The sequence below is a fragment of the Saccopteryx leptura genome, chromosome 10 (assembly GCF_036850995.1).
Source record: "Saccopteryx leptura isolate mSacLep1 chromosome 10, mSacLep1_pri_phased_curated, whole genome shotgun sequence".
In the NCBI taxonomy this organism is placed as follows: Eukaryota; Metazoa; Chordata; class Mammalia; order Chiroptera; family Emballonuridae; genus Saccopteryx; species Saccopteryx leptura.
In genome coordinates, this window is record NC_089512.1 from 48150214 (window position 1) to 48176986 (window position 26773).

A 26773-nucleotide genomic window follows, 5' to 3' on the forward strand; every position below is an offset into this window, starting at 1 on the left:
AGCAAAATGTTACATATACCAAAACTGTCAGTAAGTTAACAAGAACTGGAAGAAACTACGCATAAGTAAGAATAGTAGTTTGTGATTAAGTGTGGTCTTTTTATTTGAAAAATAATTTTTCATGAGTTTTCAGCAATAAAAATGTCTTGAAAGAATTTAATGTAAAGTAAAACAAACCCAATGGCCAAAATTCAAATGCAAAAGTAATTTGATCTAGTTTCTAATCTTATTTCTAAATGTATCACCTACCCACCTCTAAGGTTTTAAAAGTAAACATTATCTATGTTCTAATCCTGAACCCTGAATTCTACATAGCAGTATAGCTAGGCAGAAAGTTTATTTATAGAGAGCAGGACTGAACTTTGCATGTGAGCACATACAGAAAATGATAAAGATCGTTGTATCCTATTAGTAATTTACAGAATTGTGACTTGCTCCAGCCAGTACACCTATAATTGAATTCCTCAGTCATAAAATCATTGGGACCAAGCAAGTTCAGATATCTTTTATCTAAACCCTTTTTTCTCCCTTACCATCAGTTAACATACTTCTAATGGGCCTTTTCTTCTTTTTATAGATTCATTTGTCTTAGTTATAAATTAACTTCACAAACAACTCTCCCAACCACCCCAGCTCTACTGTTTCCTGTGTACCAGGTTTCTTTTTACTTGCACAATTTATGCTATAGGAGCCATTTAAATTGCCAGTTGGAAAATGATGTCCAGGGGATAATCTCTGGTTTAAAAAAAAAAAAAGAAGATTCTTAAGGATATATGCCCACAGGCAGAATCTCCTCATAGCTGGAAACACTAGCAAAGATGTAAAATATAACTGCTTAAGACTTCTAGTGGTTTGTTTTTTTTTACTTAAAAAAAATGTGATAAAATATACATAGCATAAAATTTTACCATTTTAATCATTTTTAAATTTACACTTCTGTGGCATTAAGTACATTCACAATGTTTTGTGACCATCACCACTATCCAGCTCCAGAACTTTTTCATGTTCCCAAACTGAAACTATATTCATTAACACTAACTCCTCATTCCCCTTCTCCTCTCTACCCTCCCCACTCAGCCCCTGGAAACCACCATTCTACTTTCTGTCTCTATGAATTTGACTATACTCTAGGTACAACTTCTGTTATTTTTGTTTTACCTGAAATCTGTGAAATAGTGTAATTTAGTAAATTAGTTAAACACTCAAGAGAGTTACCAGCAAAAAAATTTAGGGAATAATTCATAATACTTAGCATTTCATTTTTCATGCCCAAACACCTAAATTCAGACCAAATACTAATTTTCAGATGCCAAAATACATACCTACCCCTTACTTCATCTTTCAAAAGCTTGATCTTTTGATTTGAAGCGGCTTTAGGGTTTTCTAAACTTAAACTGATTTTCTAAGCAAACTTAATGCTGTTTTTTATTTCCTTTAAGAATCAAAGTTCCTGCCTGACCAGACAGTGGCTCAGTGGATAGAGCATTGGACTGGGATGCAGAGGTCCCAGGTTCGAAGCCCCGAGGTTGCTGGCCGGTTGCGTGGGCTCACCAGCTTGAGCACAGGGTCGTTGGCTTGACCCCAAAGTTGCTGTCTTGAACCCAAAGTTGCTGATTTGAGCAAGGGGTCACTCGGTCTGCTGTAGCCCCTTGGTCAGGCACATATGAGAAAGCGATCAATGAACAAGTAAGGTGCTAGAGTGAAGAATTGATGTTTCTTATCTCTTCCTGTCTGTCTGTCCCTATCTGTTCCTCTCTCTGACTCCCTCTCTGTCTCTGACAAAAAAAAAAAAAAAGAATCAAAGTTCCCTTAGTACTACTTGTATTCCCTGAATTCCCAGACATTTTACCTAAAAATAATATGATACTGTTCCACCTTCACTATTTAAATATAAGACTATTAATTCTAAGTTCGTGTTCAAATGTTGTCTTGGTTAATGAGGACTGGTGGGCCAAGAGATGATTAATGATCTAAATACTTTCATAGTTTTGGTTTGAACATTCAAATCAGACAGTGACTGTCATGAGCTAAACAGTCTGCTAAAAGGTAGTTCCTGAGGAGGCAGAGCCTTGTGGAATCTTCCCACTCACAGGTCTTCCAGGGGACCAGAAGTACCTGGCTAAATTCAAACGTGCGGTGGTAAGGATGGCAGTGTGTCTGCAGAGGATTAAGAAACACAGCTCAGATGGTACCCTTGATGTAAACATTGCCCCTGCTTCTCTCTGTTCTAAGGTATGCAACAAACAAGAATTCACTGTATAAATCAGTGAAAATCTAATTTAAAAATTATTATTTAGTGTCTCCAATATTACTTTTAAAGACCTTTTTATTTTGAGATAATTTGAGGTTTACACAAAAGTTGCAAAAATAGTAGAGAGAGTTCCTATGTACCCTTCACCTAACTTCCCCTACTGTTACATTACATAATTACAACCATAGAACAGTGATCAAAACTAATAAATGAACACTGGCACAATACTATAAGCTACTTTACTTAGATTTCATTAGTTTTTCCCACTAATGTTTTTTCTCAGTTCCAGGATCCAATCCAGGATTCCACATCACATTTTTTGCCACTTTTCCTTATTCTCCTTCAAATCTGTGGTAGTTCTTCAGTCTTTTTAATTTTTTTAACAGGTTTATTGAGGTGTAAGTGATATATGAAACAGTGCACATATTTAATGTATAGTTCTTCTGTCTTTGTCTTTTATGCCCCTGACACTGTTGAAAATGCTAGTTTTGTAGAATGTCTCTCTATTTAGGTTTGTAAAGTACTCATGATTCAATTAAGGTTATGAATTTTTGGAAGAATACTAAAGGCATGCTGTGTCCTTTTCAGAACAATTTATCAGGTGGGATATATGAATCCCCAATATGTCTTATTATTGCTGATATTAACCTTGATCACTTGGTTAAGGTAGTGTCTGTCAGGATTCTCTACTGTAAAGATACTATTTTCTCCTTTGCAATTAATAAATACTTGGAGGGGAGATGCTTCAAAATTATGTACATATTCTGCTTCTCCTTACACTTTAACCAATTTTAGTGTTTATCTTGCCTGCAGCAATTATCACTTGGCTCTTTAATGGCAAGTTTCTTTTCTTTCCTTTTCTTCTTTAGGTGAGAGGAGGAGAGATAATGTGGCAGACTCCCACATGTGCTCCCACTGGGATCCACCCAGCAACTCCATCTGGGGCCGATGCTCAAGTACCGAGCTATTTTTAGTGCTTGAGATTGATGGGTTCAGCCCAATGGAGTTATCTTCAGCTCGTGGGGCCATACCTGAACCAATAGAGTCACTGGCTGTGGGAGGGGAAGTGGAAGGCAAAGTGGAAGGGGGAGAGAGAAGCAGATAGTCACTTCTCCTATGTGCCCTGACTGGGAATCGAACCCAGGATGTCCATACGCTGGGCTGATGTTCTATCCACTGAGCCACCAGCCAGGGTCAATGGAAATTTTTTATTTCTCTCATTCCTTGTAAATTTACTAATTTAAATTCTTTCCATATGTTTACTTATTCAGCATTTATTTATATCAGTATGGAATTATGTATATATATTATATATAGGGGGCCATAATTCAATACGATATTTATTTTATTGTTCAAATTATTCCAGCTTTGGCCACTGTGAGCTGGAACATGAGTATTGGATATTAAAGCTACTTTCTCTTTTGTGACCAGGAATCATGGTTTCATGGCCTACAGGGAACCAGGCAAAATATTTTAATTTTTATCTCTATTTAACTATAAGTATCATAGGAACCTAAAATAACATTCTTGTATTTGAGCCTTATTTCTAAGGATATGAGTTATCAACTTCTGGGTCACTTTCCTATCTTTGTTTTGTCTTAAACAAATACATTACTATGTTCTCCCTCAACTGATTGGTAAATTATACAGTAGAAACTATTTCTGATAGTCAAAATAAAAGCTCTCTTAAGCAATTATACAATAAAATACTATGAAGAATTTGCATGTTCTTTTAAAAAAAAGATACTTTATAAAACATTTAGTATAATAAATTCTGCATTTACCTACCGTTCAAGGGTGATTCTTGTGTGAGAAAATGGCCTTCTTGTGTATCTGTGGTTTAGAATTGGCTTTTTTCAAATCTAAATAATTAAAAAGAAAGAAGACTTTTAATACACACATATATTCAAAATTCTTAGACAACCAAGGCTGCCTAAGTGTACAAGCACAAATAATTTTTTTGTTGGATTTTATTCTGAATGTTTGCTTTCTCTGACTTGGTTTTGTATTCTCTAGAAGTAACCAACAGGCTACTAACTGACTCATAAATCATACAGGGCTATAGAATCTTCTAGAGAGACATGTATTAAATCCATTTCACCTTCCTTAGTTCTGTCATTGATCATGTGTTGAGGTCCTTTATCTCATCTATCTTTTACATCATATGAATAATGACACCTACATTATTGTGTAGACTTAAGAAAAACATCTTAAAAGGATTAATAACCTCAAAAGATAGATGTTTGATAGAAGTTATACACAGCCAAAGATGACATTTATTAAACTATAACCTCATTTTAGATGGTGCATGGCTGTTAAGCCCAAGGTAAAGTACAGTTATATGTCACAACCACTTAGGGACAATGGATGTAGCACATTCCATGTGAAGCTGATTTTTAATAGGAAAATCCAGAGAGCACATTATCTAAGTAAAAGTGGCAAAGGTCTTAGGAGACATATCCTTGGCTATTATGAAGGGCTCAGGGATCCTAGAATAACTCTACATTCCCTTAAGACAAAATCGCACCTACTGCCAAAAGCCTTATCATCAGGGCCTTAATAGACCCAATATCCAGACTCAGTGTTGTGCACAGTCTAACTTACAAAAAATTCCAAAATTTTTTCTTTTTTAATTCTTACCTCTCCAATTGGAACTTGAAAAAATTATTTTGTTATCCATGCATGACATAAAAGTAGTGGATCATAAATATAAAATGTTTTCTCAGTTTGTATTTCTAATATGAAAGAATATAGACTAAAGCAAATGTATTTTGATTATTTGTTTCTCTAGCATTGTTTAGTACTTTTGCTTGGAAATTTAAAATCTCTTCATGTAGACTCAATATCAATAATAAAGTAACAATTTGTTTCCAGAATGGGGTATATTTTTCTAAAGAGAGCTAATTTGTCAGTGTTTTAAACCTGTATGGTTTGTTTTCTAACAGCTGACCTGGATCATAGCAATTATATGTATATAAGCATTCTCTACTTTGTTGTCAAACCAAAGCAGTATCCACACCAAACCTGTTCATTATACTGTGTGTCCGTAAAGTCATGGTGCACTTTTGACCGGTCACAGGAAAGCAACAAAAGACAATAGAAATGTGAAATCTGCACCAAATAAAAGGAAAACCCTCCCAGTTTCTGTAGGATGATGTGGCAGCATGTGCGCATGCGCAGATGATGATGTAACACTGTGTATACAGTGGAGCAGCCCACGGCCATGCCAGTCAAGATGTGGACGGTACAGAGGAAAGTTCAGTGTGTTCTGTGGCTCGCTAAGCTTGAATCCATGACCAAAGTGCAACATAAATATCGGCGCATTTATAACAAAGCGTCACCACATAGGAATAACATTACTCGGTCCGATAAGCAGTTGAAGGAAACTGGCAGTTTAGTGGAGAAACCCTGTTCTGGTAGGCCATCAGTCAGTGACGAGTCTGTAGAAGCTATACAGGATAGCTACCTACGGAGCCCTAAAAAATCTGTGCATGAGCCCACATCGAACTGCACTGAATAGGTATGAAACTGGGAGAGTTTTCCTTTTATTTGGTGCAGATTTCACATTTCTATAGTCTTTTGTTGCTTTCCTGTGACCAATGAAAAGTGTACCATGACTTTACAGACACACTGTATATAACATGAATAACACATGAGAAACAACTTTAACTATAATGAATTACAACTTTGACTTTTTTTTTACATATAAGTCCACTTAAAAGGGCTTAAACATGTGAAAACAATAGGAAAGAATATCAATAAAGAAAAAGTTGAACAAAATCTCTACCTGAAAAATTAAAGAATGCCGACTCCAAGTTAATATTATTATAATATCTTTTCTTAAAACTCATCTCAATTTCCCTTTGAAATACATATGAATTCATTAAGATGCACTGAAAGAAGAAAGAAAGTAAAGATTTTTGGAAACTTCTATTCCTAGCTTGTAGCCCTGAGTTGAATCAAACAGAAAACTGGCTGGCTCCTGCGACTTTCAGAGGCAGGCAGAATTCCATAACCTTTCCCCAAACTCTCCCCCATGACTAAGATCTGTAATCGCCTTTCTGTATCCGTTCAGTATTATTGCATTGTACCCTAGAAGGTATAGTTTCCAGACATAAATTTTATTAGTATATTTTATATGATATATGTTGTATACTTTATCAATTTACATTACATTTATATATGTTTTATTCCAGATATATTCTATTTTATACATAAATACTATAAAGTTTATTTCTTATATTAATATATAATTATATGTTCTAATTGTAATTATATTATAATTTACATTATTAATTATATAACTATTAATATAAATTATATTACTTATTTTATAAATAAAATACTATAAAATTATATTATAAAATACAATATTTATTTTCATACAGGGCAGAAACAAGGTCCATTCTGGGGGCAATACATATCAAGGATTATAGTTTTTCATGTTCTCCATCTGGTCAGTTAAATTCAGATTGGTTTATATTCATTAGATTATAAGCCCCTCTATTCATGCCTGTAAGTCAGAGAATGCGGCTGTGAAGATAGCAGATGCGCCCCTTACATTTCAGCATAACCCACATTAGACAAAGGCTGTTTATTAACTACTCATCTAACTTTTTTTTAATGTTTTTATTTATTTATTCATTTTTAGAGAGGAGAGAGAGACAGAGAGAGAGAAGGGGGGAGGAGCTAGAAGCATCAACTCCCATATGTGCCTTGACCAGGCAAGCCCAGGGTTTCGAACCGGCAACCTCAGCATTTCCAGGTCGACGCTTTATCCACTGCGCCACCACAGGTCAGGCCTCATCTAACATTTTTATATCTGAAAAGGATTTTCACCAGAATCTAAGCAGATAATAATGCAGCAAAAGGGCAGTTTACTCAGATTACTTTGTCTGAAACAATATAAATGGTGAAAGTTGATGAAAGAAATTAATAATGGACCAACTGAAAACTTATCAAAGAATTACTTGCCCTGAAAGCTCTGGGCCTAGATAATTTTATAATTTTTGTCCAAATTTTCAAGGAAGAGATCATTTTCTTGTTATACAAACTGTTTCTAAATAGAAAAAAAACATACAGTGACCAAATTAATTTTTTAAAAGTAATATAATATTGATATTAAAAACTAACAAGAACAAAGAGAAAATATCAATACCACATCTTAGTATTAAGTTAAAATTTTAAATAAGCCCTGGCCGGTTGGCTCAATGGTAGAGCGTCGGCCTGGCCTGCAGAAGTCCGGGTTCGATTCCCGGCCAGGGCACACAGGAGAAGCGCCCATCTGCTTCTCCACCCCTCTCCCTCTCCTTCCTCTCTGTCTCTCTCTTCCCCTCCCGCAGCTGAGGCTCCACTGGAGCAAAGATGGCCCAGGTGCTGGGGATGGCTCCTCGGCCTCTGCCGCAGGCGCTAGAGTGGCTCTGGTCGCAACAGAGCGATGCCCCGGAGGGGCAGAGCATCACCCCCTGGTGGGCAGAGCGTCGCCTCTGGTGGGCGTGCTGGGTGGATCCCGGTCGGGCGCATGCGGGAGTCTGTCTGACTGTCTCTCCCCATTTCCGGCTTCAGAAAAATACAGAAAAAAATTTTTTTTTTAAATAAAATGCTAGCCAACAAATTCAACAGTATACTGAAATAATAAACCACCAAAATAAAGTTAGATTTATCTCAGAAAGGAAAAGCCAATTTAATATTAGAAAACTGATTAAAATAATGTATCAGAGCACTAGGTCAAATATTTAAAAAAATTTTTTTTTTCTGAATTGAGAAGCGGGGAGGCAGAGAGACAGACTCCCACATGCGCCCAACCAGGATCCACCCAACATGCCCACTACGGGGTGATGCTCTGCCCATCTGGGGCATTGCTCCTTTGCAACCAGAGCCATTCTAGCACCTGAGGTGGAGGGCATGGAGCCATCCTCAGTGCCTGGGCCAACCTTGCTCCAACGGAGCCTTGTCTGTGGGAGAGGAAGAGATAGAAAGAGAAAGGTGGAGAAGCAGATGGGGCACTTCCCCTGTGTGCCCTGACTGGGAATCGAACCTGGGACTTCACATGGCAGGCCAACGCTCTACTTCTAATATTTAAAAGAAAATATCTGATTATCTAAAAAAATGCAAAATAACCCTCAAAATTCAACATCCAGTCTTGACAATGTTCCTTTAAAAAACTAAGAAACTTTAATAACAAGAATATTTATTTTTAACTTATGAAATAATATAGTAGCATTTCCCCAAATGTGTTCTATAGATAATTCCTTAAGATTTTCCAACAAAAAAGTTCCCACTATAAAGTCTATTTGTATGTGTTGTTCATTTTTGGAGATTGAAAAAGTACATTAACATTGTATACAGCCTGTAAACTCTAAATTTAAAACAGTATCAACAATAACAATCTGCTTAACTGTTTCATTCACTTCTTAAACTTATTTATACATGTTTCTTCACTTTCCATTATTTCACTTCCTAATCCATTCTCTGTGACTTGTCATCGAACTTTCTACTGAAACTCAAGCAAAAGCAACAATTTATCTCCTTTTTGCTAAAGCCTTCAGACTTTCCTTGATTTTCATTCTATTTACCCAATTGTGCGCTGGTAAATGTTTAACAATGGTTCTCCTTGCAGAGAAAAATACTCTGATTTGTAGTGTATGCCTAAATCTGTGGTGTCAATACTCCCACCATAACTGACTTCAGGTTACCAGTGTGATGTCACTGCGAGCAGAGTGGGGAAGAGCTTGTGCAGTAGTAACACACAAAAGTGTCCAGGTATTTCTACCACTTAGATACAATCAACAGGAACACCTCAACAGGGTAAAATAATTAGGAATTATGTAGTTGGTGTGTTTATTACCTTTTTTTTTTAATATTACTTGTTAAATTGAAAGTATATGCAATTTAATTTTTAGTAATGGCTGTGGATAACAATCAGCTCACAAAAATCCTGAGGATTTTTCAATAGATTTCCATAAAGCTGGTCTGAGCTGGCTCGAACACACCACTGTCTGCCTCTGCAGCACCTGACTTTTTGTCTATCTTCTACTATTAAAACCATTTCCTCCCTTAGCTTCCCAGAGACCAGTTTCTCTGAATTCTTATCCTACCATAGGACTTCTATTTTTGTCTCTTTTCTTGGTACCTCTTCTTTCTGAGATCTTCTATTTCATGTTTTGCAAGTTCCTTCTTGGTCTCACTATTACCCATAAACAACACATCTACTTGATAGTAGCTCTCAAATCTTCATCTCTAACCAACTCTTCTCTCAAGAGTTCTAAATCTCTATTTCAAACTTTCTTTTGAACACCCCTTTCTGGATTCTTCAGGAACCTCAAATTCAACATCACCCATACTGAATTCTTCCTCTGAAGAAGTACAATCTACTACATAATTGGAACACTCATCCTTGTTCCCTGCAAGATTAAAAGAAATTCTGTTTTCTACTCCAGTCATTCAGAATACATTAAAGGAGATCCAATTCATAACTACAAGCAACCCTTCCTTTCCCTCTTTTCCTTCCATATTTCCTCCTTCTCTTTGATTTAGTTTTCCACACATCATAATCTCCAAAGTGTATCCTTCACCAAAAGCCCTCCCAACTAAATACTTTCTCCATTCTCAGCACAGTAATTTCATAATCTCTCTTCCTCTCCAGCACTTCATTATGTAGATGAACTTAAATCTCCTCTAGCTTTTCATGCCCAGTTCCTTTCCACTCATTCTCTAATACTTCATCACAAAAATCTAGCAACTGCCCTTGGAATACCAACTTTTCTAAAGGTAGGGAAAAGGGGTGTTAACACTGTCAAATGAAAATAATTCTCTTTGGTAGACTGGGATAAAGTGAAAGTATATGAACACTCCCAAGTGACTAATTTTTATCCCATCAAACTAAATGCATGGTTCTGCCACTGCCTTCCTCTCCCCCAAATTGCTGAGTGATTCCATTAGAGACCAGACTCAAAATGGACCAATTATAGCCTTCCCTAGCTTTTTACAATGGTCATACAAAATCTGCTATTAAATTGACCTCTGTATTCTGGGATGACAAAATAAAATGACTTTATTTAGTTTAAGAGTAATTTAAGAAAAAAGAATACAAATAAAGAATCTCTTCACAGTGGTTGGTTTTAAATGATAATGTAGTTACTGATCTTGTCAAAAGTAACAAAAATAAGAACTTTCAAGTTACTCACCACTTACAAGATACATGAACTGAACTGCAGTGAACCAGAAAAACTAAAAGTTTAGATCTAATCCATGGTTATACCTGAATACTGTTATTCTTGTGTAGATCTAATTGTTAAGTATGGAATGGTGGTGTGGTGTAAACATCTCATTTTCTGGCAAGTTAAATACTGGAAAATTAGGTGTTGTTTTATTTTGTTTGAGAGAAAGAGAGGGACAGAAAGGCAGGGAGAGAGATGAGAAGCATCAACTCATAGTTGTGGCACCTTAGTTTACATTCTTGTAAAAGAGTGTGACACAGGATACCAGGCTCAGGTAGCTTGGGTTCAAATCTTAGTTTTATCACTTGGCAGCTTATTTTTTTATCTGTTTGTGCTTGTTTTTTCACCTGCAAAATAGAGGTAATAGTATACTTATATGGTTGTTAGGAGGATAAAATGAGATAATGTATGTAATGTGCTTAAAGTAGATTCTGATACAGAATAAATGCTCAATAAATATGTATTAACTATTACTATCAATAGCTAGATTACTTTTTTGGTGCTTGATATAACTAAAGAAGAATACTTTAGAAAGATAGTTAAATGACATTTTGGCTAAGACTAAAGGGTAGACTGAATGAAAGGAAAGCATTCTCTAAATATGAAATCATATGATTATATTTATAAATCCATCATAAACTAAGTTATCCTAATGATTAATGTTACTCTAAAGAGTCATGATAGCTATTTAGGATTAGCAAGTAAAATGTGTTTGCAGAGTTAAACTAAAAAGCAACAATTATTTGTTGAGCATCTGATATTTGTTAGTAATGTTCTAGGCACTGGGGATAAAGAATGACAAAATGGACAAATATTCCAGCTCTTGTGTAACTGCATATCTAAAGGTGTAATTAGATGCTAAAGGACTGTGTTCAGATCTGCTGTTTGGGGGGGGGGGGCGGGTAGAAACTAAGGATATTAAAGACAAGTAGGAATTATTTCAATAAGCCATTATGCTTTATCAGGATTCATGAATTATGGTCTACTGATCCCCCTTCTCCTAATTTGAAGGTTAGTGATTTAATAATTTTTTTAAAAAATCAATCAAAATCCATTTATAAGTTATAACCAATTTTCTTGATTCTCAGAAAGAGCAGCATAAATTCAGAATAAAAGCCTTCCTAATAAAAAAAATTCCTAATGTAAGAGATGATGACTGTAATTGATAACACTGTATTGTATAACTTAAATTTGCTGAGTAGAACTTAAATGTTCTCACACACACACAAAAAGATATATATGTGAGGGGATGGATGTGTTAATTAACTAGATGGAGGGAATTTTTTCACAATGTATACATATATCAAATCACCACAACACTTTAAATATGTTCCAATTTTATGTGTCAATTATATCTCTACAAAAAAAATCCTTACTTCATCATTTGATTAGCAGATAATTTTTATTTCATTTCTATATTATACTTAGAGACCTAACCAAAGAGAAAGATGCTGGAAATTACAGAACAAAAATGAAGAGAGACATCACAGGGACAGAAACAGAGACAGAAAAAGAATTTTAAAAAAGGGACTTGAATATGGGAAACACCAGGAATGAAAAAAAAGTGGGAAAGGGACAGAATAAGAACTAGAGCTAGAGGCCCTGGCCAGTTGGCTCAGTGGTAGAGCATCGACCCAGCATGTGGAAGTCCCAGGTTTGATTCCAGCCAGGGCACACAGGAGAAGCGCCCATCTGCTTCTCCACCCCTCCCCCTCTCCTTCCTCTCTGTCTCTCTCTTCTCCTCCCGCAGCCAAGGCTCCATTGGAGCAAAGTTGGCCCGGGCGCTGAGGATGGCTCCATTGCCTCCACCTCAGGTGCTAGAATAGTGCTGGTTGCACTGGAGCAATGCCCCAGATGGGCAGAGCATTGTCCCCCAGTGGGCTTGCCAGGTGGATCCTGGTGGGGCGCATGTGGGAGTCTGTCTATCTGCCTCTCCGCTTATCGCTTCAGAAAAATACAAAAACAAAAACAAACGAACAAAATAAAGAACTATAGCAAAATAAAGGGTGGTAGGGGAGGAAGGAGGGAAGAAGGAAGGAGGGAAGAAGAAAGGAAGGAAGAAGGTAGAGAGGAGAGGAGAGGCTCAGAAATCCAGATTAGTCAGAGTTAATTTTTGATATTTAAGCCTATCTATTCTATGAATATAAGAATCAGAGCCATTAATATTTTAAATATTGTGCAGAAATTAATAAGCCGCTAAAATTAGCCAAAAAGTTATGTGTAATTGGTAATTACACATACATGCTACTTTCAGGAAACTATTTTTGCTTTTCTCTAAACTCACATTTCCCCTACTTCTGTGCCTCTGCTCATACTATTTTTCTATTTGAAAGGCTTTGTCCACCATCATCCCACAATCACTGATGAATATTCAGTGACTACTTATTGAATACCTACTATATACCAGGCACTGTTTTAGGCACAATTCAAAATTTTACACATATTCTAATAAAAAGTATAAGCTTTTTAAAAATAATACATAATGGAAATGGGCTGTTTTAACAAAATATTCTACTAGATTTAAAGTGAAAAATTGTTTTCTTTAGCTAACCTTTTTCTTTACCTGATACCATACCTTTTTCAGAATCCTTATGAAAATAATGTACCTTATTTAAGAATTCCCTCCCAAAACAGTAAGGCTATCACTCTTTTGGGAGTCTAAGTTCTCCAGATCTTCCAAAGTGCAATTAATCTGTGATAATTGTAGCTGCTAAATGTTGACAATAAGCTTGAAGCCTGCAATCACTAAGTCAAATAAGTTGAATAATAAAAGTTATTTGAACTTTCACCGACATCAAAATGAAATCACAAAGACATTCTCAAAATGGGTAGTCATGCCTGGTCTTGACCAACCATGACATTACATCACAAGAGCAAGACAAATGACTTTAAAGATCAGCAATGTGACTGTGATTTACGTAACTCACTTCTGCAGAAATTTGCATTACTTGTGAAAAATACCACATGGGAGAGGAATTTACTTCTTTAAAAAGAACTGTGAAACTGTAAAAATGTTTAAAATAGAATTTACATTCAAATTTAGAAAAATGTATTTTCAAGTACAGATGAAAATGGCCACTTAGTATGTATTGGTGTTCTAATACAATCAATTGTGAAATATGTTCTACTGTGCTAATATAGAATAGAGAATCACAGCACCTTTGAGTTGGAAGGACCTTTTGAATCACCTAGTTTGTTTCTCCTACCAAAGCAAGATTTCTTATAAATGGTCAGACTCTGGCATAAATATGTCTACTAATGAAGCACTCACTTTCCCACTGTTGGACAACTGTAGTTATTGAATTCTTTCTTTACACTGAGCTGAAATATGCCTCCTTTTTTAATATCTAGCAATACTTTGATAAAGGCATGTCTATGACACGGGAAGAGATTGGTCTGTCTTACATACTGCTGTTGTCCTGGTGGCCAGCACAATATGTGGCACATATGTAGTAAGGGTACCATAAAAATAATGACTGCCCACTTAATGACTCACTCACTAAGTCTAGTCAATGTATCCTTTTTTTTTTTTAAGCGAGAGAGAGAGAGAGAGAGAGAGAGAGAGAGACAGGGACAGATAAGGACAGACAGACAGAAAGCGACAGAGATGAGAAGCATCAATTCTTTGTTGTGGCACCTTAGTTGTTCATTGACTGCTTTTTCATATGTGCCTTGACCGGGTGGGGGGTGGGGTCACTGGCTCAGCTAGAGTCCAGTGACCTTGGGCTTCAAACCACAGACCTTTGGGTTCAAGCGAGCAACCATGGGGTCATGTCTATGATCCCACGCTCAAGTTGACGACCCCTGGTAAGCCATGCTCAAGCCAGCAATCTTGGGGTTTCAAACCTGGGTCTTCAGCATCCCAGGCCAACACTCTACCCACTGTGCCACCACCTGGTCAGGCTAGTCAATGTATCCTTTAAGGCAGTGATGCTCTAACTCTGGGGTGAAAAAATTATTTTCCATTTTTTAAAGTTTTATAAGAAATGTATTTATGCATCTATGAATCAGTAGGCTGAGACTCTAGTGGCATCAGCCAAGAAATTATTCTTTTCTTTTCAATCCATGTGGATACTTTTATAATACAAAAATGTAAATTTATATGCTTGCATGTCTTGACAGTATAAACATTTCTAAATGCTTATTGTCAAATTTGTACTTACCTTGTGTCAAGTCAGTAACTAAGAGTTTGTGAGCAGCATCAGTCGATAGACCCTAGTTGGAGTATCAATCATTGCTTTAGAATAGGTAGGATATAAAACTGAGACTCATGGACATAGATAAAAGTGAAATGGTTACCAGGGAGAGGGGGTTAGGGGACAGAGGAGTAAAGAGGGACAAATATACAGTGACAGAAAATAATTTGACTTTGGGTGATGGACACACAACACAATCAATAGTTCAAATGCTATAGAAAATTTCACCTGAAACCTATGTACTCTTATTGATCAATGTCACCTCATTAATTTTCTAAAAAAATATTAAAAAAAGAATAGGTCTTACATTTTCCTTTCTCTTCATTCCTACTGGCCTTCCTCACACTATGTCTGGATTTTACGATAGCCTCCTAACTGCTTTCCCTGTACATTACTGCCAGATTAATCTTCTAACTAAATCACCTCACTCCTCTTCTCAAGACCTGGAATCTCACCACTCCTTATAAGATAAAATCCACACAGCTTTGTCTGCATTCCAGACCCTTTCTCATCTTACCTAAAATCTACATCTCCACTCATATTTCTCACTAACTCACACACATGTATTCTCCACGTCAAATGGGTTGATCTCTGCAAAGTTCTCCTCCCTCCCCAAATCCATGCTTATTCATTAGTCCAGGCTTTGTTTTCTCACACTGGATAGTCTTTTCCCCTCCTCTTCAGCTATCTCAAGCCCTGAATTTTTTCTTTTTTGAGGTAAAATTCACAGACCATAAAATTGACTATTTTTAAGCATACAAGTCAGTGGCATTTAGTATATTCTTAAAGCTGTTCAACATCACCTATATCTAGTTCCAACACATTGTAATCACCTCAAAAGGAAATCCTGTGCCCGTTAAGCAGTCAGTCTTCCTCCCCCTTTCCCAGCCCTGGCAACCACTAATATGATTTATATCTCTTTGGATTTACCTTTTCTGGATATTTCATATTAATAGAATCTTACCTTGATTCCCTCCTTTGTTTCTTTTTCTGGATATTTTTTAGTGATTTTTTTTTTAAGAGGTTGCTCTGTCAATCTCTGAACTTTTGAAATCGAGTTCAGCTGCTCCCCTTCTCTGCAAGGTTTTTCCTGGGTATACTCTCCATGCCTCACTGATCTTGCCATACTCTAAGTTTCTGTAGCATTTGTTTTCTGCCTTACTTATTTTAGTCCTTAATCATATACAGTACTACGTCGAACTGTTGATTACATTACAACAATTAACTTTACCTCTTTTTGATTCATGTAGACTATAAACTCCTAGTTCTAGGAGCTTTGGTGTCTAGAATCTACTTGACATGTGTGCAATTTACAGTGTGTGGCCATATATGAATGAAGAGTAAGTTAAGGGAAGTGAAGTCTGGATCATCAATGAGAGCTTCAAAGTCCTTCCAGTTTTCTATCCTTCCTTCTATCTTGCTCTATCCTGTCTACCACTTTGCTTCTCTCTCTTGATATTGTGCTTGTCCTAGCATAGTGATTTCAACCTTTTTCATCTTGTGGCTCACATAAACTAATTACAGTGGTACCTTGAGATACGAATTTAATTCGTCCTGTAACTGAGCTCGTAAGTCAACTCCTATATCAAACCGTGATACTGAACCCGTGCGCCAATGCGCCAACTAGCGGCAGCTTCCCGAATCCTGAATCCCAACTCGTATCTCGGAATTTTGCTCAGATCTCGAACAAAAATACAAAAAACGAGTCGTAGCTCATATCTTAAAAAACTTGTATGTTGGTCTGTTCGTATCTCAAGGTACCACTGTACTAAAATTCTGCAGCACACCAAAAAATTTATTTTTTGCTGACATGACAAAAAAAAGTATTATTTGATTGATTAACCAAAAAAAAAGTTATTATCTACCCTTTTTTGCTCCAAAGTGACTTTTTAAAAAATCAGGTGCCCATACTTGTATATAAGGATTTCTGGTACCAAGAATAACCGATCAGACACAACCTTATTATGCAACATGACCAATAAAATAAGACTCTATTATATGACCTAAATATTTATGGTTCAAGACAAGGCATTCATACTAGACGGCTTTTGCTGTGTTGGCTGTTGTCATTTTTTAACTTGACTATCTAAGAGAGAAGAGGTCAGTGCTCCTGACTAAATAGTCAGGTATTGCATGTTTTAAAAATTCTTGTGGCATACTAGTGTGCCATGGCACACTGGTTGAAAATCACTACCCTAGCAGGATAGGAACAGGTGTGGCTGCAGGAGGATAATGGCAAGGTGCTCAAGGGTGGAGACGGTGCAAATTCCCTGCATTGATCTTTTGTTAATAGACTCCTACCTTAGTTCTAAATTCACAGATGAAGGTCTGCCTTAAGTGGGTGTGCAGAGATGTCACAAGGTCATATTAAAAAAACAAGGTTTGTTTCTTTGCTTTGCTTTTATATGTAAATTAGTTTCTTTGGTATTTTAATTTGAAGTTGCTCATAAACCCATATCTACCTTGTATAAGGAGACTGTTAAATAATTATGATAATACTTGTGATTCATATATGAACTAGCCAATTAATTACTTTTTTATATATTATAAGCAAATTATTGATAATAAGCCAAAACTTGATTGTTTTAACACTCAAAAAAATGTTTGAAAGAGAACTAGTTTTATTTGATGCATGAGTAATATGTCTAAATAACATTTCATATTGTACGTTACTGTAAACTTTTCTCCAGCAGTAATACTAAACAGGATTTGTTACAGTTGCCATTCATTGGAAGCCTCCAAACAAGAACGTAAAACAGTGCTCTGGCCCTTAGGTCATTTAAAACCTGTTCTTCTGACCAGAACAACTGAAAGGTCTAACACAGAATACTGAAGTCTATAATTAGTATATTTTTCCTTTCCATATCCCATTTTGCCACTTTAGAATAGCAAAATGGAAATGTCTTCTGGTATAATTTCATATCATTATGTATGATAAAATGTTACATAAAATAGAAATTAACATTTTAAAGAGTAATTTAGGGAATTCCCTAAAAATGTAGAGAACAGTAGCACTGAGAATCTCTTACAAGTGATATTGAAACAGCAAAATTTGTTCTCAAAATCAAATCAAGTTTAAAAGTACTTAAAATGCACCCAGTCCCCTGTGTTACAGATTGTGAATTAGGAAAGGTATGCAGTGCATGTACAACATTCATTCCTGTTAGGAATTAACAATTTTGCCTGGTATACAAAACTTGTACATAAAAATTATAAGCCATGATCCCAAATAAAATGTGTAATATCCACATTAGATTTCATTTCAGAGTAGATCTGCTTTCTGTTTTACTTCAGTTAAGATAAAAATTAGTTTGCATTTCCTGAATTCAAAAGCTGGTGGTCAGGGTAAATATTTCACACACATTGGTATGACAAAGAAAATCAACCTGACATTTAAAAACTGAATGTGCATAATAAAAACAAATTAATTGTACGTATGTATTGTGCTTTGTTAGGATCAAAGAGCATTCAGAAGTCAAAGTGGAATACACAGCATAAATCATGTGAATGGCCTTAACAACACAACTATGTCAACATGCTGCATTCAATCACTTATTTTCTCACCTTTTACGGAGCTGTGGTTAACTGCCTGTGCAGTGGATGCTATTTCACCTACCCAATGTTGTGTAGTCTCAAGACTGAAAAACACCTATCTCACTATCTGTAAGGCCACATTTCCAGGTGGGCAGATACTGTTTCCCATATAAGGATATCTAGTGCTGAGAAATGAGTGGTCATTCAATAAATGGATATGGGGTTTGGGAATAGAATAAACTATGGTCAATTCTACAAAAGTTGAAAGTTTTGGTTACATCTGCACTGAGTTGCATTCTAATATTCCATGCCACTCTACATATGAAAATCAACTCCATCTAACTTTGCATAAATTCCTTTGACATTTATTTTATTTACCCTTTTTTCCCACAAGTTTCTGGTCAATGAGATATTTTCTGTCAATTTAAAAACAGAACTAAAATTGTAGATAATTTGACTCTAAAATAGAAGTTGAAAATAGCTATAAAATTAATTTCATCAAAGGAGGGTCATTTGAAATAAGATCTTGCTCTTCTTTTAGTCAAAATACTATATTCCAAATATGGAGAAGTTCTTAGGCTTTTAAAGGAAAGTAGCTATTTCCCATGGCTAAAGGGTTTTAAAAAAATATTTTAATGAAATAGTCCTAGTAAACTTTGTTTTGAAATTTTTTATGTGCAAATAATTTTTTATAAATAAAGTTATGAACTAAAATGACTTGGATAGTTCACCTCTTAAATACATCTATTCTAGAGCATTACAAAATAAATAATCCTCTGTAAAGTGAATAATCACCTTGTCATCCGAATTTTCAAGAACAGTAATATTTCATTAACATAGGATGCGTTCCTAACTCGTTTGTTAATAATTTGATTACAAAGATAGAAATAAAGTAATGTAATAAATAAATTATATGTTATACAATAAATAATACATACATAGAACCTAAAATAATAAATAACAATAAGAGACCTAGGAAAAATATTCAAGGACACAAGTTTTCCTCTCTAGTACACCTAATTCAAAGATAGCCAGCCAACTCCATCTTAACCTAGCAATGCTACCTAGACACAAGGTACAGGCCATGCTGTATACAAAACTTGTACATAAAAGATGGTGACTCCTCTAAGTCATCATCTTTCCCACTAATGTTCACGTTAACTCTAGATAACAATAATTGTAAACTCCAGGAGAGATGGAATTTCTCTATCTTCTTCATTATTTTATTCTCCTTTTCTAAAACAACTTTTGGCACAGGGTAGGAGCTCAATAAATATTTATTGAATAAATAAATCTTCATTAAAAAGGCTCTCAGTTTGCTCTTTTAGGCATCATCATCCCAAGTTTGTGTTACCCACAAACAAATTCTATGAGCTATAAACTGAATTTTGTTAGTTTGGGTTTGCCTTGAGCTGTATTAAGGATTAAATAATCAAAAATGGGGAAGGCAGAAACAAGAGAAAAATAATTAGTATCCTTGATATGAAATTTCTAAAAAGCTTTTAGAACTTGTTTTCATTTAAAGTTTATTTTAAAGTCATCAGGCTGATACAAGTTGTTAAAAAGAAGTCCCAAATAAAATGACAAGAAAAATATAAACTGTAATCTGAGTCAAAGGTAAAACCACTTAATTTTCCCTTTGGCATTTCTAAAACGATGCAACAAAAAAAAGAAAAAATTAATTCAAAGGCTATTTCTCTGTGTGTATACATGTGTGTGCATGTGTGTGTACATATATATTATAGAGATATACAGATATATTTTTCACAGTGTTCACTCAGAGGTCTGACTAGATTTGAGGAAATCTCTACTCACTTGCTATTTTAAATCTCTTTTTATTTTTAAATTATTATCACAAATTATATCAAGGTCTCATAATGACCACTTATGATTGAAATTCACCTTCACATGCTTCTGCATCAGCTCTCTATGATTACAAGTTCAGCATTCTGTCAAGAGGTGGAAAATCAAATAACTCTATCATAAAAATATTTAATTTTAGGAAAAAAACCCTGAAAATAATGTAAAATATTGAATGTCAACTGTAGTTGAAAGAAATTTTTTAATAAAAATGTTCAAAATTTTCAAATTCCTAACAATAAAGCAAATTCTTTCATAAAATAATGTTAGAAAAAAAGAATACAAACATATTTTTCTTAAAAAAATTTAAATGGGGTGGCTTTAAAAAAATAAACTCTGGAAACTGTTTTTAAAAAGTTCTGTTTGTCACTATATGCTAAAGATCAAAGAGAGCACAGGCCCAAAGAAAATCAACAAAATTAAACTTTATGTATGGCTGAACAAAACCAAGAGGCTGTTAACAGAGATGTGATATATTTTTCCCTTCCAAATAGACACTGGTGAAGCAAAGAGTACAGGGAAATTAATATGTGAAATAAAATTAATTATGAAATAAAATTGGGTATAACAGAAAAGAATTCATACAGTGCCTTAAGTTATCTTCAATGGCTTTAAAAGAATCCTCTAGGGACAAAGCATCCTTGGTAATCTTATAAAATCTAGTCTTTAAAGTTGTATTCTTTGAATTTGGACTCAGAATCCTAGCAACCATTCTTAGGTGAAAAGAACCAGAGATGTTTAAACAAAAAAGTGAGCAATCTAGCTTTTCTTTTTTTTAGGTGAGGAGAGGGGAGATAGTGAGGCAGACTCCGGCATGCACCCCCACCAGGATCCACCCATCAACCCCATCTGGGGACAATGCTCAAGTACCAAGCTATTTTTAAGTGCCTGAGGCTGACATGCTTGGACGAACAGAGCTGTCCTCAGCGCCCAGGGCCACGCTGGAACCAATAAAGCCACTGGCTTCAGGAGGGGAAGAGAGAGAGAAGGGGGAGAGAGAGGTAGGGAGAAGCAGATGGTCACTTTTCCTGTGTGCCCTGACCAGGAATCAAATCCAGGACGTCCATACGCCAGGCTGATGCTCTATCCACTGAGCCACTGGCCAGAGCCCATCTAGCTTTTCTTGACACAGTATATTGACAATAACACTGAGCTCATTTAAGTAATAAAACATCAAACCAGCCTGACCTATGGTGGCGCAGTGGATAAAGCGTCAATCTGGAACGCTGAGGTTGCTGGTTCTAAACCCCTGGGCTTGCCTGGTCAAGGCACATATGGGAGTTGATGCTTCTTGCTCTCCTCCTTTTTCTCTCTCTCCTCTCTCTCTAAAAAGAAATTAAAATCTTTTAAAAAATTGTTAAACCAATAAAGGTAATTTTACAGGATGATCCCAAGAGATTCTACTACTGGGAAGAATATGGCAAAAAACTTCACTATAGGCAAGGATAAGACCTACTAAAAATAATTCAGACAGTGCACTAGCCAGTAGGCACCAAGCTATCAGACTGGATATAGAAATCATCTTGGGTGAGGAGTTTCAAAACAGTATACATCAGCCTTCCCTGGAGATCTCGTTAAAATACAACCCCATAGTTTCTGATTCAGAAGGTTTGGGGTGGGGTTTGGGATCTTTCATTTCTTTCTTTTTTTATATAATTTTTAAATTTTTCAAAATTTATTGATTTTAGAGAGAGGAAGGGAGGGAGGGAGAGAGAGAGTAGGAAAGGGAGGAAGAAAGAGAGAGAGAGAGGAACATAGATCTGTTCCTGTAAGTGCCCTGACCGGGGATCAAACCAGCAAGCTCTGTGCTTCAGTACAAAGCTCTAACCAACAAGCAATCCTGCCAGGGCATATTTCTATAAAGTTTTCAGATGATCCTGATAACATTGGTCCAAGAATCACACTTTGAGAACCACTGCCTTAGATTATTTTGGTATTGTTATTAAAATATTTATTGAATGCCTATATGTGCTATATGCTATTTCTTTTGAAAGAAGAATAAAAGTTAGTAACTGTTTCAAGAAACTGATAATCTATATTTTTGTAGACATTGTACTACTCTAGTCTTAAAAGTCAACTGTTTGGACCTTGTTGAAAACAAAGTTTAAAAATATATCATACTGCCTTTAAATAAAGCCAGGACATTTCTATTAGTTCCAAATGCTTTAGGAAATCACGTAGTAATCCTACATTGGCAAATGCCTAGGTATTTTCTTCACTCTTCTAGATTTTATTGACATATGCAAATAATTTGTTAAATTCTCTTCTTCATTTATATATACACCATTCATACATTTTCTCTTTCACAAACTCTATGCACTATATATAACAAGAGAAAGAACTTATATAAGTACTTTTCTATATGCAATCAAAAACTTGTTTCTATATATAGATAATTATCAACTGACAGAAAAGAACAAAATTTAGTAAGGTAAGACTTTGAGATTCTGTGCTTTAGATTCAGACTTCAGCAATCCTGTGGAAAGTGAGTGACAAGTAAGCAACATGCTTAGTCATAGGCATGTGGGTGGCCCAAACCTAACTGTTAAACACTACCTAGCAGCTGATTCACAGGATTATTGAACTTGCTTTTGAGGTGACTAGCTAGCTTCTATTTCTAATAGAGATGTGTTGGCATGCATAACTTTTTTTGGCAAAAAATTTTTTAAAAATAAAGCATTTATGAAATTTGATGCTCTGTACATCTGCCAAAGCATTAAGTATTATTTATACTTCTTCAGTGTACTTTTTTCCAATGAAATTGAAAGATTCCTCTCATTTCAATTTATTAGAAAGCTACTTTAAAAGTCTGGAAGAAATAACTCATGAAAGACTAGATAATTTGTCTAACATCACAGAGAAATAAAAGACAATGAGAGGTAATATTCAGACATTTGATTACATTAACAGACGACTAACTCAAAACCTTAATATTGATAACATTTCCTAGGTAAATTTCTGTTTGGGAATAACAACCTGTTTTCTTTGAAGGAAAAAATGGTTCAAGAAAGAATTACAACTTGTATTGATTTAAAGAGAAAAATGAAGGTATGTATGAGAGAATATATCGTTTCCTAGCATTATTTCAAATATATAGCTATTTTCATATTTTGTTTCATGAAGGCGGACTTATGGAGAAACTGGGACATGAATCGCTTTAATTTTATCTATCCCGTAAAGGCCTCATTATCAGATAGCAAGGAAGTTAGGAACGAACCTCTCAAATTTTTGCTGATGGTGATTGAAAGAATTAACCTTGCTAGAAATACTGGCATTTCAAAAGTGAATTCCAAACTTTCAAATGACAAAGACAGTTTTAGAATGACAGCCAGTGGGGTGGGGTCAAGGTTAAGGGTTTCTTTACAGCATTTTATCATGGCACTCTGGCAGTGGGACAGATATGTTTCCTCACTGCCTTCACTATAAAAGAAAATTTATCCTTAAGCATACAGGATAAGAATATTCTCTTTATATTCACTTTCCCAGAGGCAACTTAGAGAGCCAGAGAGAATAATCATGCTAAGTGGCAACTTTGGAATTTAAAGCTATTCTAAAATTCTATGATGTCATCAAGGAACAGGGTAGGTTCTTAGAAACCAACCTTATATTTTAGGTCTATGCACAGTAACTATGGAAACTGCTGATTGTAGAGGTTGAACATACAGAAATCTCTTATACCCCGATTCTGGGTATTTTCCTATTTTTCTACCTCCTTCATATCTACTATCTACTTATCCGGGGTAAACTGTGAAGGCCTTCTTACCCCAGGTTTATACTAATCTGAATTCTTCTCAGAAGGTCAGGATATTTGTCTCAGTAAGTGTTAACCACATATTATAATTCTCCTAGGGGAGTCTTCAAATTAAAGTGTTTTTTAAAATCAGTTAAAACTGGCAATGAATTTATTTTCTAAAATCAATGCAGTGAAATAAAAATGTTTCCTAAACAGATACTGACTCCAATTAAACTAAACCATTATGCGATCTAGTTTAAATCCTGACTGCAAGGTTTTAAATCTCTATTTTAATTGATTCATATTGCTTGAATTGATGGCTTCACTTCCTTCCTTTATATCTGAGAAATCATAGGGAAAGGAAACTCATTGCACCCTGTCCCCAAAAAGATTTTTATGTTGAGAATGGCCTGGTCACTGGAACAGAAGGTAAAGCAAAGCCTCTGGGAAAGCCCAATGTACACTATTAAGAGAGTGGAGGTCAATGCCACTCCCCGCTTCTGACCTTCATAGGGGATCCTCAGAATAATGGAACACTCACCTACAGGCTCTGACCTAAACTTCTCTTTGCCCTTTGCTTTCCCTTCCTTTCAAGCTACGTCCCTACTCGGGCTTTGTAGCTCTCTATTCCAGGAACATAGTGGGGTTCAGGCCTGGAACCAAATCCCTTACTTTCCCTTACTTTCTTTCACAGGGGACACTTCACAGTAAAATGTATTACTTAACAATTCATAAGGAGAATTTAAGATTTATGATTGGGATGATGCATGCTTAATTGTATGCTTTTCAATTACTCCCTACTAGTAAATTGGTGGGTTATTAGGAAGCATTTTCACTTTTCAAGCCACTAAAAGCCTATTATTTGGTTATAGCTTGTTAGAAAGAGACCCAGTATTTATGAGAAACACAGGTCATTTAGTTTTTTAGGCTGCAACAATAAACTGTTTTTAGATCTGAAGGATCCTAGTCCTCATTCATTATACAATAACCTTGATCCTGGGTAATATACATTAAACTGTCACACGGTACACCATAAATAGATGTAAAGAACACAACTTTGGTTTTAAAAAAAATCACAAAATATGCTTTCTAGACACGTTAGACATATACTACTGACACAGGAGGATTCACGTTGTGTCTACTATAGGATTCACAAAAGTAATATCAATAAAATAAAATTATTATTAGACTAATTTTTATCCAAAGTAATCAGAATATGATGACAATTTAAAATTGAGTAACAATAAAATATTTCCAGAAACATTTTATAAATTGGTCACCTCACGGCAAGCAATATCTTCAGCTCATTTTTAAAAATAATCTCAAAATCGGTACTAGGGTGAACTATTAACATTTGTAAAAGAGTTATTTAGCAATAAGACAGATAACCATGAAGGTTCTCTTTAAAATGACAGCTCAATTAAATTCAGGGCCATGGTCATATCACTTATTATACACAGGTTTGCTGATAAAGTCTTAAAATCATACCAAAAAATCATGATACATTAACTGTAATGCTTTTCCCATCTCACAGATAAGAAAATAGAGTTAGAAAGGATGTCTTGCTCCGCTATAATAACAGAAATGGTCAAAAATGTAAACATTCACATTTTGAATATTCGCTATTAAAAAATATTGGTTTGCATTGTTGAAGAAAAGTATTAAGATTATATAAACCCATTTTTTAAAATAAAAAATAATTAAGCATATACTATTATTGGTGATAGCTTTTGTCTTAATATCTGCAAAAGTTTTCCTCAAAATATGGCCTATGATATTGGTGCAAATTTCCTTTCAAGACCTACATAAGTATTTTACATAAATGAAAATTGAAACCTGACATTTTTATTAAATAGCCTTTAAAACGTGTCATAGAACTCCCCCTGATCAACCTCTTTATTGTGATAAAATACAAATAGTTAATAAGAAAACCCCAGGGAGATTACAAATAATCCTCAATTTAACATTTTTTATCTAGAGTACTATTAAACTAACTGAAATATGGTAAGATCGGTCTATGTATGCTTGCAAAATGGTATTCACCGATCTCACTGTATTTCTGTGGAGTCAGATTAGATCCATTTTGAAGGAACTTTGTAAGCATTTTAAATCGCTGTCCTTTTTGTTGCTTTTTAGCCATAAGAGAGAAAAAGAAACAGCTCAAGAGGTAAACTATCCTAATGTGGAGATCTGCTAGAAAAAAAAATAAGAAAAGCAAGTTAGAAATTCTATTTAAGAATTTTTAAGGCAGGGGGCATATGTTTACGCTTAGACTGGCGAATTAATCAAGTTTTCTTGATTACTGATTTTTAAAAAATCCTCTACGACTAATATTTATTTAGTGGAATCCTATGATACCAAAAACATGTTCCAGAACATTTGCCACACCTTATGACATCTTACATGTCCAAATTCAAATGACCACAAGTTCAGCTGAAGAACACCCACAAATTAGAATGACTAACATTATCTGTCCTATCCATTAGACATATGTAGATTTTATAAAATAAGTGAAAGTATGGGCCAGGATATATAAAACATTTGTAAAGTATTATCTTAATATTTTTCCCTACTTCATAAGTCTCCTGTTATTAACAACGATTTCACAATTTGAAAACTAAATAAAATGTATTATTAATACCTGTATATGTTTTCACAGAAGTGCCTTTCACACTGCTTTCACATGCATAACTAACTTGATAATTAGAGTTAGTGGTAAACATTCTTATTTTCAGAGAATTACAGGAGATAAATATTTGTTTATTGTCATATTACTTACTAATTAAAATAAATTAGTCGTGGTCAGTAATGCGTTTCTAACGCATATTCTTAAAGTCACACTTTTTCTCCTGTGTAATTTTTAATAATAGGGATAATATAATTTTAATGTCACAAGGATTCTGAAATTATACTGTGATTTAAAAATGTAATTCTGAAATATATAAAGAAATGAATGTTAAGAAAACTAGTCTCTTCAAAG

The 26773-nt window shown here is 35.1% G+C and overlaps 1 protein-coding gene across 7 annotated transcripts in view; it reads right to left on the reverse strand.

The window, feature by feature from the left end:
• Positions 1–26773, reverse strand: part of PPARG (peroxisome proliferator activated receptor gamma) — a 154047-nt gene that overhangs the window by 124744 nt on the left and 2530 nt on the right. For 3 of the 7 annotated variants that reach the window (XM_066351153.1, XM_066351151.1, XM_066351152.1), the window contains exon 2: positions 4040–4113. The exons of 3 other annotated variants lie outside the window; for them this stretch is intronic. The gene's annotated coding sequence lies outside the window, so the exon portion shown is untranslated. Of the gene's footprint in view, positions 1–4039; positions 4114–21248; positions 21272–26773 lie in introns of those variants that run through there. One more of the 7 variants, XM_066351154.1, reaches the window with a different exon arrangement.